Source organism: Vulpes vulpes, chromosome 15 (assembly GCF_048418805.1).
Source record: "Vulpes vulpes isolate BD-2025 chromosome 15, VulVul3, whole genome shotgun sequence".
Classification (NCBI taxonomy): domain Eukaryota; kingdom Metazoa; phylum Chordata; class Mammalia; order Carnivora; family Canidae; genus Vulpes; species Vulpes vulpes.
In genome coordinates, this window is record NC_132794.1 from 52,054,762 (window position 1) to 52,074,568 (window position 19,807).

Consider the following 19,807-nt stretch of genomic DNA (forward strand, 5'->3'; position numbering starts at 1 on the left):
CCTTTACTCCTTGTGAGGGATCTGAGTAATGCATCTCAGCACTCTTCTCTAGAGGCCATTAAACCACCATGATTATATCCACCATTTACTGAGGGGGCTGACTTGACCCTTTATGTTTCTGTATAAGGAAACACATTACCATACTATGGCATCAAGATACAGAATTTGAAGCAAGAGGTGCAAGCTATGGGCCCAAGAAAGATAAGGCAAGTAAGTCTAGGAGGTTCTCATTATTTGGAGTAAGTAGAAACTATGGGAACCAGGAGAAAAACCAAATCAGGAGGATTAACTAGGCCTCAGAAATCAGGATTGGCAAGAATGCAGTCTAGGTGTAAGTATTGTAGGAAGACCTAGAGCCAGCACTAGTAGTAAATTCACAGATAGGGCAGAGGCAATTTCTACTCTCACTGTTTGTTATCACCTGAATGTTAGGCACTCCCCCTTCCTAGCTCCTCTCCTCCAAAGAGGAGAATAATCTATCTTTTGCAGTTTAAAACATATAAGGGATATGTGGTGAGATAATGAACAATAGTTATCTATTGAACAAATCCTTATTATGAATTCTTTTAAAGCCAGAAAAAAATAGTTGCTTACCACTGGATAACATGCTTTCTTTTATCAAGGTATTAGAACTGAATCAGCCATTGTGATTTCACTCCCCAACCTTCGATTCTAGGAAGCTTAGAGTTAATTTCAGTGTTGTCACAGAAAGCCGGCAGAATTTTCCTTCTCTCTTTTCTCTGTCCCTTTTACCCTTATTTCTCACTCTTATGTTTAAAACTATTTTTCATTTATAGATTAACTTAAAAAATTTTATCTAAATCCATTAGTAAGCAAGCATGAGATATTTAATAACTAGTGGCCTATTCCCTGATCCTAGTCACAACTCAGGGCAAGGAGTATAGTATAATCTGTACCAATTTGGAGAAGTGCATAACCATGAGCTTATAATATCCAGCCAAAGACAGGAGATAAAGGTATACTTACTCTTCTCCCTTCCCAAAAGGCCATAGATATAAAAATAATAAAAAATTAGGTATCAAGCTATAAGTAGAAAAAAAAAACCACAAACACATGAAGGCTAAGCAATATGCTACTAAAGAACCATTGAGTCAACAAAGAAATCAAAGAGGAAGTTAAAAAAATACATAGAAATGAATGAAAACAAAAATACAATAGTCCAAGAATCTTTGGGATGCAGCAAATGCAGTTTTAAGAGGGAATTTTGCAGCAATACAGGCCTACATCAAGAAATAAGAGGGACGCCTGGGTGGCTCAGCAGTTGAGTGTCTGCCTTTGGCTCAGGGCATGATCCTGGAGTCCCAGGATCGAGTCCCACATCAGGCTTCCTGCATAGGACCTATTACTCCCTCTGCATATGTCTCTGCCTCTCTCTCTTTGTCTCTCATGAATAAATAAATAAAATCTTAAAAAGAAAAATCCAAAATAAGCAATCTGTATGCCTAGAGGAATCAGAAAAAGAACAAAGTCCAAAGTTAGTAGAAGAAAGGAAATAATAAATAAATAAGTGGAAATAAGTAATATAAAGACCAAAATAAAATGACAGAAAAGCAGCAATGTCCACAATAGCCAAACTGTGGAAGGAGCCTCGGTGTCCATCGAAAGATGAATGGAAAGAAGCTGTGGTCTATGGATACAACGGAATATTCCTCAGCCATTAGAAACGACGAATACCCACCATTTGCTTCAACGTGGATGGAACCGGAGGGTATTATGCTGAGTGCAGTAAGTCAATCGGAGAAGGACAAACATTATATAGTCTCATTCACTTGGGGAATATAAATAATAGTGAAAGGGAATAAAGGAGAAAGGAGAAAAAATAAGTGGGAAATATCAGAAAGGGAGACAGAACATGGAAGACTCCTAACTCTGGGAAACGAACTAGGGGTGGTGGAAGGGGAGGAGGGCGGGGGGTGGGGGTGACTGGGTGGCGGGCACTGAGGTGGGCACTTGATGGGATGAGCACTGGGTGTTATTCTGTATGTTGGCAAATTGAACACCAATAAAAAATAAATTTATTATTAAAAAATAAAATAAAATGACAGAAAAGATAAATGAAACCAAGAGCTGGTGTTTGAAAAGATAAACAAAACTGATAAACCTTTACCCAGACTTATTGAGAAGAGTAACAATTAACACTACAGAAATACAAAGGGTTATAAGAGACTACTACAAAAAATTATATGGCAACAAACTCGACAATGTAAAAGAAATAGATAAATTCCTAGAAATATGTAATTTTCTAAAACTGAATTAGGAAGGTATAGAAAACATAAACAGACCAATTACTAGTAACAAAATTGAATCAGTAATCAAAAAGTTCCCAATAAACAAAAGTTCAGGACTGAATGACTTCACAGGTGAATTTTACCAACTATTTAAAGAAGAATTAATACATATTCTTCTCATGCTATTCCAAAAAATAAAAAAGAAAGCTTCTAAATTCATTATGTGAGACCACCATTTTCCTGATACCAAAGCCAGATAGTACAAAAAGTTTACAAGCCAATATCCCTGATGAACATAGAAGCAAAAATCCTCATTAAAATATAAGCAAATCTCATATTCAACAATACATTAAAAGGGTCATCCACCATGACCAAGCAGAGATATACTTCAAGGACACAAGAATGGTTTCAATATTCACAAATCAATAACATGATACATCACATTATCAGAATGATGGATTAATACTGAAACAGGGATAAATAGAAAATCTGAACCGATCCATAACCAGCAAAGAAATTAAATCAGTAATCAAATATCTCCTAACAAACAAGAGTCCGGGGCTAGATGGCTTCCCAGGGGAATTCTACCAAATATTTAAAGAAGAATTAATATCTATTCTTCTGAAACTGTTAACAAATAATAGAAATGGAAGGAAAACTTCCAAATTCATTCTATGAGGCTGGTATTACCTTGATCCCAAAACCAGACAATGACCCCACCGAAAAGGGGAATTACAGATCGATATCCCTGATGAACATGGATGCAGTGGAAAAAAATGAAATCTTGCTATTTGCAATGATGTGGAGGGAACTAGAGGGTATTATTCTAAGTGAAATAAGTCAGAGAGAGACAAGTACCATATGATTTCACTCATATGTGGAATTTAAGAAACAAAACAGATGAACATGGGGAAGGTAAGGAAAAATAAAAATGAAATAAGATGAAAACATAGAGGAAAACTGTAAGAGACCTTAACTCTAGAAAACAAACTGAGGGTTGCTGGAGGGGAGATGGGTGGGGTGTTGGGGTGACTGGGTGATGGGCATTAAAGAGGGCACTTGATGTAATGAGCACTAGGTGTTACCGATGAATTACTAAATTCTATTTCTGAAGTTAATAACAATAATATGCTACCTAAATTGAATCTAAATAAAAAAATTTAAAAAATATATGGGGCACCTGAATGGCTCAGTTGGTTAAGTTTCTGTCTTCAGTTCAGGTCATGATTCCAGAGTCCTAGGATCGAAGCTTGTGTCGGCCTCCCTGCACAGCAGGTAGCCTGCTTCTTCCTCTCCCTCTGCTGTCCCCATGCTTGTGCTCTCTCCCTCTCTCTCTATTTCTCTCAAATAAATAAAGTCTTTAAAAAAAACTCAACATATATGGTAATCTCAATAGATGCAGAAAAAAGAATTTGACAAAATTCGGTATCCTTTTATGTCCTTGATAAAACTCTCAAGGACATATTTCAATATAATAAGCATATATATAACCCACAGCTAATGTTATACTCAATGGTGAAGAATTGAGAACTTTTTTCTCTAAGATTAGGAATGAGGCAAAGATGTTCTCTACTCTCACCATTTTTATTGAACAGGATCCTGAAAGTCCTAGCCACAGCAATCAGACAAGAAAAAGAAGGAAAAGGCACCCAAATTGGTAAAGAAGAAGTAAAACTTTCACTATTTGCAGATGACATTATACTGTCTATAAAAAACCTTGAGAGTCCACCAAAAAACTATTAGAACTAATCATTGAAGTCAGTAAAGTTGCAAAATACAAAATCAATGTACAGAAATTCACTGCACTTCTATACACTAGTAACAAAGTAGTAAGAAGCAAAATTAAGAAAACAATCTCATGTATAATTGCACCCAAAAGAATAAAATATCTAGGAATAAACCTAACCAAGGACATGAAAGACCTATTTTCTGAAAACTGTAAGACATTGATGAAGGAAATTGAAGACAACACAAACAAATGGAAAAGAAACACCATACTTTATGGGTTAGAAAAATTAATATTTTTAAAACTACAGTTTCAATGTAATATCTATCAAACACCAATAGCATTTTTCAAAGACCTGGAACAAATGATTCTAAATTTTGTATGTAACCCTGAATAGCTAAAGCAATCTTGAAAGGGAACAAAGCTGGAGGTATCACAATCCCAGATTTCAAGGCATACTACAAAACTATAGTAACCAAAACAATACGGCCAGGCACAAAAACAGACATGTAGATCAATAGAATAGAGAGCCCAGAAATAAACCCATGTTTATATGGTCAATTAATCTATAATAAAGGAGACAAGACTATAAAACAGGGTAAACACAATCTCTTCAATAAATGGTGATGGGAATATGGATAGCTACATGCAAAAGAATGAAACAGGATGATTTTCTTAAACTTTATACAAAAATAAAGTCAAAACAGATTAAAAACCTAATGTGAGGCTTAAAAACTCCTAAAAGAAAACATAGGCAGTACTCTCTTAGACAAGTGTGGCAAGAATGTGGAGAAAAGGGAGCTATTATGCACCCTTTTAATAATGGGATAATGGGAATAAATTGGTGCAACCACTTTGTAAATCAGTATGGAGGTTCCTTAACAAATATAAAATATAAATACCATTTCCAGTAATTCCACTCCTGGGTATTTACCCAGAGAAAATAGAAAGACTAATTTGAAAACATATATGCACCCTTACGTTTACTGCAGCTTTGTTTACAATAGCCAAGTTGTGGAAGCAACCTAAGTATCCATCAACAGATTAATTGATAAAGATATGGTATATATGTGAGATATATGTATATGTAATACATATATATAATAGATGTATATATGTATAGATACATATATAATATATGTATAATGAAATATAATATAATATATATAATGAAATACTAAGTCATAAAAAAAATAAGATACCGCCATTTGGAACAACATGGATGGACCTAGAGTGTATTATGATAAGTAAAATAAGTCATACAGAGAAAGATAAATACTACATGATTTCACTTATATGTAAAATCTAAAAACCAACCAACCAAACAACAACACATAACAAAACAGACTCATAAATACAGAGAACAAACTGGTGGTTGCCGGAGGGGAGGAAAGAGGGAAGATGGGCAAAATTGGTGAAGGGATTAAGAGGTACAAACTTCCAGTTATAAAATAAGTCACAGAGATGAAAAGTACCATATATATATAATTTTAATAATGTATGTGACAGATGGTAACATCTTATGGTAACGTATGGTGAGCCTTGTGTAATGTACAAAATTGTTGAATCAGAATCACTGTGTTATGCACTCAAAACTCATACGTCAATTATGCTTCAGTAATAAAATTTTAAAAATAGAATTAAAAAAATCCATCTAAAATGAACATAGGAGAGGATCCCTGGGTGGCTCAGCAGTTGAGCGCCTGCCTTTGGCCCAGGGTGCGATCCTGGAGTCCAGGGATCTAGCCCCACACCAGGCTCCCTGCCTGGAGCCTGCTTCTCCCTCTGCCTGTGTCTCTGCCTCTCTCTCTCTCTCTCTCTCTCTGTGTATCTCATGAATAAATAAACAAAATCTTAAAAAAAATAAAATGAACATAGGGAATAGCAACAACCTCCAATCACAATGAAGGATGTTGTCCAAATATAGTAAAAAATTTGACTTAAACTCCAGAAAGTGAAAACCAATTGATACTTCCATCATTTAGCCTAGTGCTTTTGAGACTCATCCAGGTTCTCTGTATTTATTCTTCCTTTTTATTGCTGTATTCCATCAGATAGATACATTGCAATTTGTTCATCTGTTCACCTATCAATAGACGTTTGGGTTGTTTCTAGTTTCTGGCTATTATGAACATATTTGTGTGGGCATATTCTTTATCTCCCTCATATAAATATTTAGGAATGGGATTGTTGGGTGAAATGATGTCTGTTCAACTTCATAAGGAACTGCCAAACTATTCCAAAATGGCTATAGTATTTTATATTGCCACAAGCATAGACTGAGAGTTCTAGTGGTATCATACTCTCACTGGCACGGTTTTGTCAGTCCTCTTCATTGTAGCCATTCTAGTTATGTATAGGGGTACTTCATTATGATTTTAATTTGCATTTTCCTAATGACTAATGATATTTGGTATATTTAAACAGCTTTATTGTGGCATAATTGATATACAAAACCGCACATATTTAATGTGTACAATTTGATGAGTGTGGACATATGCAAACACCTGTGATACCATTACCACAATTGAGGTAATGGTGTATCCAACATCTCCTAGAGTTTCCTTGCTTACCTTTTGTTTTTGATTTTGTTTTGGCAAGAACAGTTAACGTGAAATCTTCCCTCTTTGAAGTGCAGGATACTGTTCTGTTAACTATAGTTACTATGTTGTACTGCAGATCTCTCGAATTTATTTATCTGGTTAACTATAACTCAATTTTCTTTTCGTATATGTATTTTTGATGGAGTATCTATTAAATCTTTTGTCTGTTTGAAAACTGGATTACCTTCTGTTTTGTTCTAAGAATTCTTTAAACATTGTTAGGTGTTGGCACACTTTTTCTTAAAGGGCCTGCTAGCAAATATTTTATGCTTTTGGGCTATAAGGTCTGGATTGCAATTACTTGATTCTGACATTTTAGCTTGAAAGAAGACAAACAAGTAATAAAACTTGACTTACAAGAACAGGTGGCTGTAATTTGCCCACCTCTGTTCTAGATACAAGTCCTTTATTAGATACATGTTTGGCAAACATTTTCTCCCATCTGTAGCCTTCCTTTTTCATTTTATTGACAGTATCTTTTGAAAAATTTTCATTTTTATGAGGTTTACCAATGTTTCCTTTTATAGATTGTGCTTCTTGTGTCTTACCAAAAAAAATCATTGCTAACCCAAGAACGTAAAGATTTTGTCTTGTTTTTTTCCTATGGTTTCTTACAGAAATTTTATACTTTTAGGTTTCACATTTAGGTCTATGATTCTTGTGATCATACTAAGTTGTTAATATTTTTCTGTATATTATAATATTAATATAAGGTAATGTTATTTTAAGATTTAATTTCTGTTGATGCTATAAGGCAACAGTTAAGCTTCTTTTTCTTTTTACATATGAATATCCCATTGTTTCAACACCATTGAAAAGTCTATCCTTCCCACATTGAGTTGCCTTGGCACCTTTGTCAAGAATCAACTGGCAAAAAAAAAAAAAGTGTGGGTGTATTTCTTTTTTTAAAGTTTTTATTTAATTCTAGTTAGTTAATAGTTAATATACAGTGGGTTTTTGGTTTGCTTTGTTTAACATACAGTGTTATATTAGTTTAGGTATATAATATTCAACACTTCCATACATCCCCTGGTGCTCATCACAAGTGCGCTCCTTAATCCCCAACACCTGTTTTACCTCTCCCCCTACCCACTTCCCTTCTGGTAACCATCAATTTGTTCCTAATAATTAAGAATCTGTTCCTTGATTTGTCTTTCTCTTTTTCTTTTCCTTTTGCTCATTTTGTTTCTTAAATTCCACATGAGTAAAATCTTGTGGTATTTGTTGTTCTCTGACTGGCTTATTTAACTTGGCATTATATTATCTAGCTCCATCCATATATGAATATATATATGCATATCTATTCATCAATTGATGGATATTGGATATTTGGGCTGCTTCCATATCATGGCTATTGTAGACAATGCTGCTATAAACACAGAGGTGCATGTATCCCTTTGGATTAGTGTTTTTATATTCTTTGGGTAAATACCCAGTAGTGCAATTGCTGGATCGCAACTTTTTGGGGGAACCTCCATACTGTTTTACACAGTGGCTGCACCAGTTTGCATTCCCACTGATGGTGCAGGAGTGCTTCTTTTTTTCCACATCCTTGCCAATACCTGTTGTTTCTTGTGTTGTTGATTTTAGCCATTCTTACAGGTGTGAGTAATATCTCATTGTAGTTTTGATTTGCATTTACCTGATGGTAAGTGATAATGAACACCTTTTCACTTATCTGTTGGTCATCTGGAGATGTTTTCTTTGCAGAAATGTCTGTGTCTTCTGTCCATTTTAAAATTGGATTATTTGTTTTTTGGATGTTGAGTTTTATAAGTTCTTTACATACTTTGGACACTAACCCTTTATCAGATATGTCATTTGCAAATATCTTCCATTCCACAGGTTGTCTTTTAGTTTTTTTGGTTGTTTCCTTTGCTGTGCAGAAGCTTTTAATTTTGATGTAGTCTCACTATTTATTTTTGCTTTTTATCTGTTGTCTCAGGGGACTTACCTAGAAAAAAGTTGCCAAAGCTGATGTCAAAGCTTGTGTTCTCTTCTAGGATTTTTATGATTTTAGGCCTCATGTTTAGGTCTTTAATCCATTTTGAGTTTATTTTTGTGTATGGAGTAGTAAAGTGGTCCAGTTTCATTCTTTTGCTTGTTGCCGTCCAGTTTTCCCAACATCATATTCTTTCCCTCTTTGTTGAAGAGGTCTTTGTTTCTGCAGGTCAATTAATTGGCTGTAGGTTTATTTCTGGGTTTTCAATGCTGTTTCATTGATGTATGTGTCTATTTTTGTGTGGTACCATACTGTCTTGATGACAATAGCTTTATAATATAGCTTGAAGTCTGGAATTGTGATGCCTCCAGCTTTGCTTTTCTTTTTCAAGATTACTTTAGCTATTCAGGGTCTTTTCTATTTCCATACAAATTTTGGGATTGTTTGTTCTGGTTTTGTGAAAAATGCTGTTTTTTTTTTTTTTTGATAAGAATTGCATTAAATGTGTAGGTTTCATTGGGTCATATAGACATTCTAACCATACTTGCTCTTCCAATATATGAGCATGGAATGTCTTTCCATTTATTTGTGTTTCCTCATTCTTTTATCAATGTTTTAAAGGTCTTTCACTTCTTTAGTTAAGTTTATTCCTAGGTTTCCTATTATTTTTGGTGCAATTGTACATGGGGTTGTTTTCTCATTTCTCTGTTTGCTGCTTCATTATTGGCATATAGAAATACAACAATCTCTGTACATTGATTTTGTATCCTGTGACTTTACTGAATTTGTTTATCAGTTCTAGCACTTTTCTAGTGGAGTCATTAGGGTTTTATTTTTTTTTTTTTTTTTTTTTTTGGGTTTTATATATATATACTTTTAATTGGGTTAAATTTCTCTGTATCATGTCATCTGCAAGCAGTGAAAGTTTTTCTTCTTTCCTACTGATATGAGTGTGCTTTATTTCTTTTTGCCATCTCATTGCTTGGTTAGGACTTTCAATACTATGTTGAATAGAACTGGTGGGAATGGACCTGGCCAAAGGAAGCTGCTCAACCACTGAGACACCTAGGCGTCCCAGTTTAGGTTGTTTAATTGAGATTTTTCTTGTTTCTTGAGGTAGGCTTGTATTGCTATAAACTTCCCCTTAGAACTGCTTTTGCTGCATACCAAAGGTTTTAGACCATTGTATTTTCATTTTTATTTGTTTCCATGTACTTTTAAATTTCTTATTTATATCCCGGTTGACCAATTCATTTTCTAGTAGCATGTTATTTACCTTCCATGAATTTGTGGTCTTCCCAGATGTTTTCTTGTAGTTGACTTCTAGTTTTATAGTGTTGTGGACAGAAAAGATGCATGGCATGATTTTGATACCCTTAAATTTGTTGATGCTTGTTTTGTGGCCTAATATGGGATCTGTTCTAGAGAATGTCCCATGTATACTTGAAAAGAGTATGTATTCTGCTGTTTTAGGATGAAATGTGTTGAATATATCTGTTAAATCCATCTGTTTCAGTGTGTCATTCAAAGCCATTGTTTCCTTCTTGATTTTCGGTTTAGATATTTCCATTGATATAAGTGGGGTGTTAAAGTCCCCTACTATTTGTGTATTATTATCGATTAGTTCCTTTATGTTTGTTATTAATTGTTGTATGTGTTTGGGTTCTCCTATGTTGGGTGCACCAATATTTATAATTTTTATATCTTCTTGTTGGATTATCCCCTTTATTATTATATCACATCTTATTTTGGCTCTTGTTACAGATTTTGTTTTAAAGTTTATTTTATATAAGAATTGCTACTCTGGTTTTCTTTTGACATCCATTTTCATGATAGATGTTTCTCTATCCCTTCACTTTTATTTTCTTTTTAAAAAGATTTATTTATTTATTCATGAGAGATACAGAGAGAGAGAGAGAGAGAGAGAGAAAGAGAGGCAGAGACATAGGCAGAGGGAGAAGCAGGCTCCATGCAGGGAGCCTGATGTGGGACTCAATCACAGGACTCCAGGATCACGCCCTGGACCAAAGGCAGGCGCTAAACCACTGCGCCACCCAGGGATCCCCCCCTCACTTTTCAATCTGTATGTGCTTTAGGTCTAAAATGAGTCTCTTCTAGGCAGCATATAGATGGATCTTGTTTTTTAAATCTATTCTGTCACCCTATGTCTTTTGATTGGAGCATTTATTACATTTGCATTTAAAGTAATTGATGGATATGTATTTATTGCCATTTTATTACTTGTTTTATGGTTGTTCCTAAAGATTTTTTCTGATCCTTTCTTGTCTTTGTGTCTTTCAGGATTTGCTGATTTTCTTTAGTGATATATTTAGATTTCTATCTCTTTATTCTTTGCATATTTATTAGTGGGTTTTGATATCTGGTTACCATTAGGTTTGTATATAACATCTTCTACATATAGCAGTTCATATTAAGTTGATAGTCACTTAAGTGTGAACACATTCTTTTTTCCTCTCCTCTCTACTTTTTAGGTATATGTTATTATATTTTATATCCTTTTTCTTTTTTGAGTTCCTTGACTGATTTTTTTAACAGAAGTATTCATTTTTACTGCTCTTATGTTTCCTACTTTCATATTGTGTTTTTTGGCCTTTCCTTTCCACTCAAAGAATTCCCTGTAATTTTTCTTGCAGGGCTAGTTTAGTGGTAATTAACTCCTTTAGTTTTTGTCTGTTTGGGAATCTCTTTATCTCTCTTTCAATTCTGAATAGTGGCCTTGCTGAATAGAGCATTTTCAACTACAGATTTTTCCCAGTCAGCATTTTGGTTTTGCTTTTGTTTTTTAAAGATTTTATTTATTTATTCATGAGAGACACAGAGGCAGAGACATAGGCAGAGGGAGAAGCAGGATCCTCAAGGGGAGCTTGACATGGGACTCGATCCCAGTACTTCGGGGCCACACCCTGAGCCAGAGGCAGATGCTCAACCACTGAGCCACCCAGGTGTCCCTCAGTCAGCATTTTGAATAGATCATGGCTTCCTTTTGGCTTGCAAAGTTTCTGTTGAACAATCTCCCACCACCCCTATGGGTTTTCCGTTGTAAGTTATTGACTTATGTTGCTGCTTGAAAATTTTTTTATCACTATATTTTGCTAATTTAATTACAATGTGTCTTGGAGTGGGTCTGCTTTTGTGGATTTTGATGGGAGTTTTCAGTGCCTCTTAGATCTGAATATCTGTTTCCTTGGGCCCTAAATTAAGGACGTTTTCAGCTATTATTTATTCAATTAAGTTTTCTGCTCCCTTTTCTCTCTCTTCTTCTTCCGAGACTCCTATAATATAAATGTTATCACATTTGATGGAGTCTCTGAGTTCCCTAAGTCTATTCTCATTTTATTTAATTCTTTTTTCTCTCTTTTGTTCAGCTTGACTACTTTTGATTACTCTCTCCTAGGTCATAATCCATTCCTCTGCTTCTTACATCCTGCTGTTTATTCTATTAAGAGTGTTTCTCATTTCATTTATTGAGCCCTTTATCTTTATCATGTTATTTTTTTTCCCTCTGTGTTAAGAGTCTCACTCATGTCTTCCATTCTTTTCTTGTCTGGTGAGTATCCTTATGACCATTGTTTTAAATACTCTATCAGGCATGTCACTTATATCTGTCTTGCTTAGATCTCTGGATGTGGCCTTTTCCTATACTTTCAATTGGGTTAAATTTCTCTGTCTCCTCATTTTGTCTGCCTCTTTGCATCTGCTACTCTGTGTTAACAAAGTCAGCTGTGTCTTCTCTTGAAAGTAGTGACTATGAATAAGAGGTTCTGGAGTGATCTACAGTAGACTCCCCTGTTCACCAGACCCTTGCACTAATGGAGAATATCTTATGTGTGTTGTTTACACCCCATTGTTATGTCTCTGAGTCACTTTTCCTTTCAGTGCAGTCATCTGTACTGTCTGTCTGGTGTTGCAGTCTATGGTGTTAATGGGATCCAGACTGGCCAGCTCTGAGGCAGTGTGCCTGCTGGGGAACTTGGGAGTGGGGCAGGAGTGTTAACAAAATTTGCTCTGGGTCTATGCTGCTCTTCTGATGTGCTGTGGCAAGTGTGGGCTGTGTGCTGGGGGCAGAAGGCTGGGGGTGGCCTACAGTGATGGTGGGCTGGGCACATGGTGGTGGTTGAGAGCATGTGGCTGTGTATGGTGTGGCAGATGAGGTGCCATTTGGTAGTAGCTATGCACCCAGAAACTGGGTGCAGCGCACAATGGTGGGTGGGAGCAAGTGGTTGGTACTGCGTTGTGGCTGGGTGTGGTGCACAGTGGCAGCTAGTCTCTCAGCAGCAGGGAATGGCATCTGAGCAACCTTAACAAAAACATAACCTGAGCCCTGGGCCGAGCTACCAGTGTCTGTGTACTTCATCTACCACACATGGCTCTGTTATTTATGCTGGGGGTGGGCAAGGAAAATGGCACCTGTCAGCTCCCTAATTTTCAGAGAAGTACCCCAACACACTCAAATCAGCATAAACAGATCTGCCTCCTACTTGTCCCCTATGCTGTGTAGACTGCTGTTTTTATGTTGCCTCTCTGCACAGGCTGCTGTCTCTGTGAGGGCTGTGACCCAGCTATGACTTGCCTTCCCAGCTCACCCGTGCTGAGATAGCTGACTTTTAAAGTTCCAAGCTCCAAGTCCCACTGGTTTTAAAAACTCATGAAATTCAGCCCCTCTGAATATTTTTAAAGCCAAACATTATGGGGATTAGTCTTCCTAGTATGAGCTCCCTGGTGTGAGGATCCCTTTCTCTGTCCTCTTTGTGTGTCTTTCCTTCCCTCCTGCAGGCAGCCTCTGTCTGCTTTTCTGACCTTCCTAACCTTTCAGATGCAGCTTTTTCTCTATATTTAGTTGCAGAGTTTTTTTTCTGCCAGTGTTTGGATTGTACTCTCCCGTTTGTTGACTTGGATGTGGATGATATTTAGTTGAAAATGTGGGATGGGGTGAGCTCAAGGTCTTTCTACTCTGCCATCTTCCCAAGCTCCTGCTCTCTGTAATGGGGTATATCTCTTTATATAAATGCTCCAGTCTCTTATTGCTCTAGCTTTACAATGTACCTTGAAAACAGGAAAGTTCTAACTTTATTTTTTTCTTTTTCAAAATGACTATGGCTATTCTAGGTCTTTTGTATTTCCATATAAATTTTAGAAGCATCTTTTAAAGAAATATAAAAATACATGCTGGTATTTTCCTGTGATTGTGTTGAATTTATAGGTCAGTTTGGGGGAGAATCAATATTTTAACATTATTGAGTCTTCCAGTTTATGAGGATTAGAAATTTCACTCCACTTATTTAAATTTTCTCTAATTTCTCTAAGCAATATTTTATAGTTTTTGCTGTAAAAGTTCAATGACTTTTGTCAAATTTATCTCTGTTTCACACTTTTTGATGGTATTTCAACTTCCAATTGTTGATTTCTATTATATAGAAATATGGTTTTGCATATTTATCTTGTATCCCACAACCTCACCATACTTAGTATTTTAGTAGCTTTTTTGTATTCCTTAGGATATTCTCCATAGATCATGTCACTTGCAAATGAAGACTTGTACTTCTTTTCAATCTGTATGTCTTTAAAAAAAATCCACCCCCCCTTCTTTTTGCCTTAATGCCCCAGCCAGGATATCTATCACCACATTGAATAGAATTGGTGACAAGCGAACATCTCTGCCTCTCTCGTGATCTCAGGAGGAAGCATTCAGTTTTTCACCATCAGTAGGATATTAGTTATCATATATGTTATTTATCAGGATATTTCTATTCCTAGTTTTCTGAGAGCTTTTTATCATAAGTAGATGCTGAATTTTTAAATTTTAAGGTACTTTTAATGCAACTATTAAGGTGATCATATTGCTCTTTTTAGTCCATAAATAGCAAATTATATTGATTGATTTGGGGAACCAATCTTGCATTTTCAGGATGAACTCTACTTGGTAAAAATGCTTTGTTCTTTTTATCTATTACTGGATTTAATTTGCCAATATTTTGTTAAGAATATTTGCATCTATGTGTGTAATTTTCATTTTTATTTCTTAGGATATTTTTATCTGGTTTTCTGTCAGGGAAATGCTAGCCTCATTAAAAAATATTTGAGAAGTATTTCTCTTTTATTTCCTAAGGAAGTCTGGGAAGGATTAGTATTATTCTTTAAATATTTGGTAGAATTCACCACTGATGAATGAAGTTTTACTTTTGAGATGATTTTTATCTAAGAATTCAATTTACTTAAAAGATATAGGACTACCTAGGTTATTTATTTCTTGGTGAGTGAGCCATGGCATCTTAAGAGTCTTAAGTCACAAATGTGCATTTAATTTGTCAAATGTATTGGCATAAATGTGTATAATATTCCTGTATTATCTTTTAAATAACTATAGGGTCTCTAGTGATGAACCCTCTTTAATTGCTGATATTGGTAATTTCTGTCATCTCTCCTATTTTCTTAATTAGCATGACTAGCTAGAGGTTCATCAATTAAAAACATTTTTTAAATTAATTGACTATCTCCATTGTTTTCTTGTTTTCTGTTTTATTGAAGTCTGCTTTTATCCTTATTTACTTTCTTCTTATTATTTGGGTTAAATTTACTCATATTTTCTAGTTTATTTAAGTGGAGATATACATAACTTACTGTGAGACTTTGTTTCTTTTCTAAATACACTTATTGCTATAAATGTTCTTATAAGCTCCATCCCACAAATTTTGAGATGCTGTGTTTTCATTTTCATTCAGTTCAAAAATATTTTTAAATGTCCCTTGTGATTTCTTCTCAACTCATGCAGTTATTTAAAAGTGTGTCAGTTAACCTGAAAATATTAGAGATTTTTTAGTTATCTTTCGCTATTATTTCTAGTTTAATTCATTTTTTGGTTATAAAACATGTTTTGTGTCATTTAACTTCTCTTAAAGTTGTTGAAGTTAGTGTCATGGTCTAGGACATGGTCTCTTTCAGTGCACATCCCATATGCAGTTGAAAAAGATGTGTGTTTTGCAGTTGATGAGCTGTGAAATAAATGTCAGTTTGGTTTAGTTGATAATGATGTTCAAGCATTCTGTATCCTCAATGACGTTTCTCTCTGCTTGTTCTGTTAATTACTGAGAAAGATATGTTGAATTAGCTAACTTTAATTGCAGATTTGTCTATTCTCTTTTCAGTTCTTATAGTTTTTGCTTTGTCTATTTTGAAGTTCTGTTATTGGGTACATATACATTTAGGGTTGTTATGTATTGTTGTGAACTGATTTGTATCCCTCCAAAATTCATATGTGGAAGTCCTCCTACTCTTCAGTACCTCAGAATGTGACTAGGTTTTTTAAAGAGGTAATTAAATTAAAATGATTTCATTATATGGACTCTAACCTAATATGATTGGTTTCCTTATAAGAATAGAATATTAGGATATAGACACACTCAGAGAGTGTGAAGACCCAGGGAGAAGATGGCCATCTACAAGGCAAGGAGAAAGGTCTCAGAAGAAACCAAGCATACTGACACTTAGATGTTATACTCCTAGCCTCCAAGATTATAAGCAAATAAATTTCTGTTGCTTAAGCCATCTAGTCTGTGGTACTTTGTTATGGTAGGCCCAGCAAAATAATGCATATACTTTTGATGAACCAACCCCTTTGCCATTATAAAATATCTCTCTTTATTTGTGGCAGTATTTCTCAAACTAAAGTCTACTTGCCTTAGTATAACTTTTCCTTCTTGCTTTTGATTAGTGTTTTTATTGTACACACACACACACACACATACACACACATACACACATATATTTAGAGAGGGAGAAACAGAGACAGAGGGCAAGCAAGGAAGGAGGGGTAGAGAGAGAGGGAAAGAGAGAATCTTCATTAGGTTCCACATTCAGCACAGAGCCTGATATGGGGCTTGACCTCACAACCCTGAGATCCTTATTTTAGCCAAAATCAAGTGTTAGATGCTTAACTGAGCCACCCAAGTGTCCCTATTGTACATATTTTTATATTGTTACTTTTAAACCTATTTGTGTCTTTTAAAATTATCTTTCACTTCTTTCTCCATAATGCCTATATTTTTCTCTAGCTTTTTGATCATGTAGAACATATTATATCCTTTTTTATGGTTTATGTGCTAGCTGATTGCCTCAGCCATTTTGTGATCAAATTTTTTTTTTATTTTACTTTTTGCATTGGCTAGTTATAGGTCAAAATTTTCTGCTGCCTTGTATACTTTATAATTTGTTATTGCATGCCCAACATTTTAATTTTACATTGTTTTTAGTTTTGGCTGCTGGGTTTTGTTTTTATTAAATAATACTGCATTTTATTCAAATATGCAGTAAAATTACCTTGAATCAGTTGAATCTTTGAATTTGGCTTTCAAGAATTGTTAGAGTGGATCCAGATGATCCTTTACTCTAGCATCAATTTAACTCCATTATGACAGTTATAGTCTCTTACACGATGTACCTGGTGTTGTGATATTTTTATACTCTGGTCAGTAGGATAAAAATCTATTCCTATTTTGAGTGGGCTTTTCAGGAATTTTTCTTCCTATTTTTTTCTTTTGATTATTTCCCTGTTACACATGTACTTCTATACTTAACCAAAGACTCTAGAGGATCCCGCTGTAGAAATCTAAAGCTCTCCTTTTTATTGCCTTTCCTTTTTGGTTTTCTGCCCCACAAATTCTAGCTGTCTTGGCCTCCTGTACTCCAGCCCCTGTCTTCTCAATTCAAGAAGTGCTGGGCTATTTGGCTTTTTCCTCTGCACAAAGGCCTGAAAATTGCTTCTAAATCATAAACCAGTAAAGTTGTAGATATCTTCTCATTTGTTTCCCTTCTCTCAGGGACTTTTGTACTGCTATTTTGTCACTTAATATCTAAAAAATGTGGTTTCATATATTTTGTCCAGGTTTTTAGTTATTTAAGTTGGGAGGATAACTCCAGTTCCTATTATTCTACTCGACAATCTTATTTGATATAACTCTAAAAATTATCTTGCTTTTAAAAGTCAATCTCTTGTTCTTAGAAGGATTAGAGGTCTAATAACATGTATATTTATACAAGTAATATATTACATACAAGTATATATATATATAATTGTACAGGTATTATGTTACATATGAGTGTGTGTATAAATATAAATATAAATATAAATATAAATATAAATATAAATATAAACGCATATACATATATACTTTGCCCATCACTATATTCTTGTTTGGTTCAGTCTCAGCTCTGCAGTATCTTTCTGGTGTCTAGATCTCTTTTCCAGCTGTAACCCAGAGTATTTCCCATAGGAAATGGCACCGTTCCTTTGGCACCTCCAGAAATTACCCCAGTCTCAAATCTTCCATTTTTCCAAAGTTCCAAGGAACTGTCTAGACCCAGATCTACTGAACTAAATATTTACATTCTAAGTACAAATTGCCTTATATGCACATGTATTTCCCAAGCAATCCAGTGTTTCCAGTACCAAACACGTATCTTAGAATCTAACCACAAGTTGCTATTATCAGTAAGAGACCACCACAAAGATGAAGCATATTTTGGAGATAATATAAACCAAGAAAAGATGAGAGAGAGGGGGAGAGAGAAAAAGAGAGAGGGAGAGAGAGACTTTTAGTTTCTCCATAGGGCAAGACTAATTGGTACCTATTGTCTAGCCTACTTGTGTTTATTCATTTATTTTTTTTTTTTTTTCAGGATTAACACCGTTTATTTCACGGTCAGTCTTACAAGTCACCGAGGTTGGGCAAAGCCAGGATGGTAACTTAAATCTCAAGCACTTTCGTCCAGTGACAGCCCAATTACCAAGGCCCTGTTACTGAGCAGGGGGCAGTGGAAGGCACCTCAAGAACCACAGCACATGTACCAATGTTAAAAACCCCTTCCCAGAGGCACTAGCTGGGGCGTGGCCCTCACCAGTTAGAGGGCCACTCTGTTGGCGCTTGGTCCCCACCCACTGGCCCCCTGTGGAGGAGGCAAGCTGGACCCGGCAGATGGCAAGACGGGAGCTTCCCCACCGAGGTACTTGCTCTGGCCTCCATCTTCCCATCCCCATGGCACAGCCACATCACTGCACAGGATGGCCAGCCTGTCCCCTGCTTGGGGTGAGACCAACAGCCAACGGATGTGGCTGTTGCTTTTTCTTCTCTTTTCTTCCCTATTTGTCAAACTATTCCCTAGTTATAATGTGGAGGAGGAGGGGACAGGCACTTAGGACTGAAGGTGGGATGAGCCCCCCACCCTTTCTACCCTGGTGAGAAGCCCCAGCCTACATGGGGCTGTAATGATTAAGATCCAGGGTCAAAGCCCAGGGATCCCTCCCACCCTCTCCATTTAAAACTCAAATGTAATAGTTCTGACAAAGCATTTTTACACTGTAATTGTCATGTTTGGTGGGGAGAAGAAAGGGGAGAGGAAGGTAGGCACAACTCTGAAACATTCCTTTCTTTTAGTAAAATCTCTTAAGTTTGGGATGGTAAGATTTTTCATCCAGGTAGTTTGAAAGTCTCCTTTTTCCATTTAGTGTACAGATCATATATTTTAAGTTCAAAAAAAAAAAAAAAAAGGAGGAACCAAGAATGCCTTCTATCCTTTTTTTTTCGGACATTGGAATTTTGCTACTTTTCTGAAGAGTCCACAGTCAAATGAATTCAGGATTATACCTTGTAAAAGATGCTGTTGGTCCCCCAACCATGTCTCTTTGAGCCTTATGTTTGTAGTATATTCCCTATCTTACTTCCAACCGCCAGGATTTGCACATATTTGCTGGAGCTACTAAGGTAGCTGGAACTTACTGCTTGTACCTAAGTGCCACAAAATTGATGCCCCATAAGCAGCCCTTAATCAATAACTTGGGTGGGATATCTCTGGATTGCCTGTTCAACCATGATTCCTAGTTTCCCAGCAGGGTGAGCCTCTAGTGGCCCAGTGATTAGCTGGCTTGATACCCTCCCTTTCCTGCCTCATTTCCCACTTCCCTCCAAGTGTTTCTTGGATCATCTCTGAAATAAACAACTTATACTCAATTCTTTGTCTCAGATTCTGTTTCTGGGAGAATCCAAATTAAGATACTCCCACTTTCTGACAGGCAAGCAACTCCTCACAGAAAATAGGAGACTGTAGAAGTAAAATTCACAGCTTTGCATTCCCAGAAATGCTGGTCTCCAGTCCTCACTGAATGTAGGAGAAAGAAGGAAAACAAAAATAGAATAGTGAGTTCACTGCCTCCTACTATTTCTTCATACTGTCAGATCCAAAGTGCACTTCCCCAACTAACCTGAGCCTGCCCCAA

The 19,807-nt window shown here is 35.9% G+C and overlaps 1 long non-coding RNA gene across 4 annotated transcripts in view; it reads left to right on the forward strand.

The window, feature by feature from the left end:
- The window catches only part of LOC112920035 (uncharacterized), a 235,764-nt gene extending 216,223 nt beyond the window's left edge, over window positions 1–19,541 (forward strand). For all 4 annotated transcript variants that reach the window (XR_011997376.1, XR_011997374.1, XR_011997375.1 and 1 more), the window contains one exon: window positions 18,214–19,541. This is a non-coding gene — a long non-coding RNA (uncharacterized lncRNA). The remainder of the gene's footprint in view (window positions 1–18,213) is intronic.
- The last annotated feature ends 266 nt before the right edge of the window (window positions 19,542–19,807 follow it).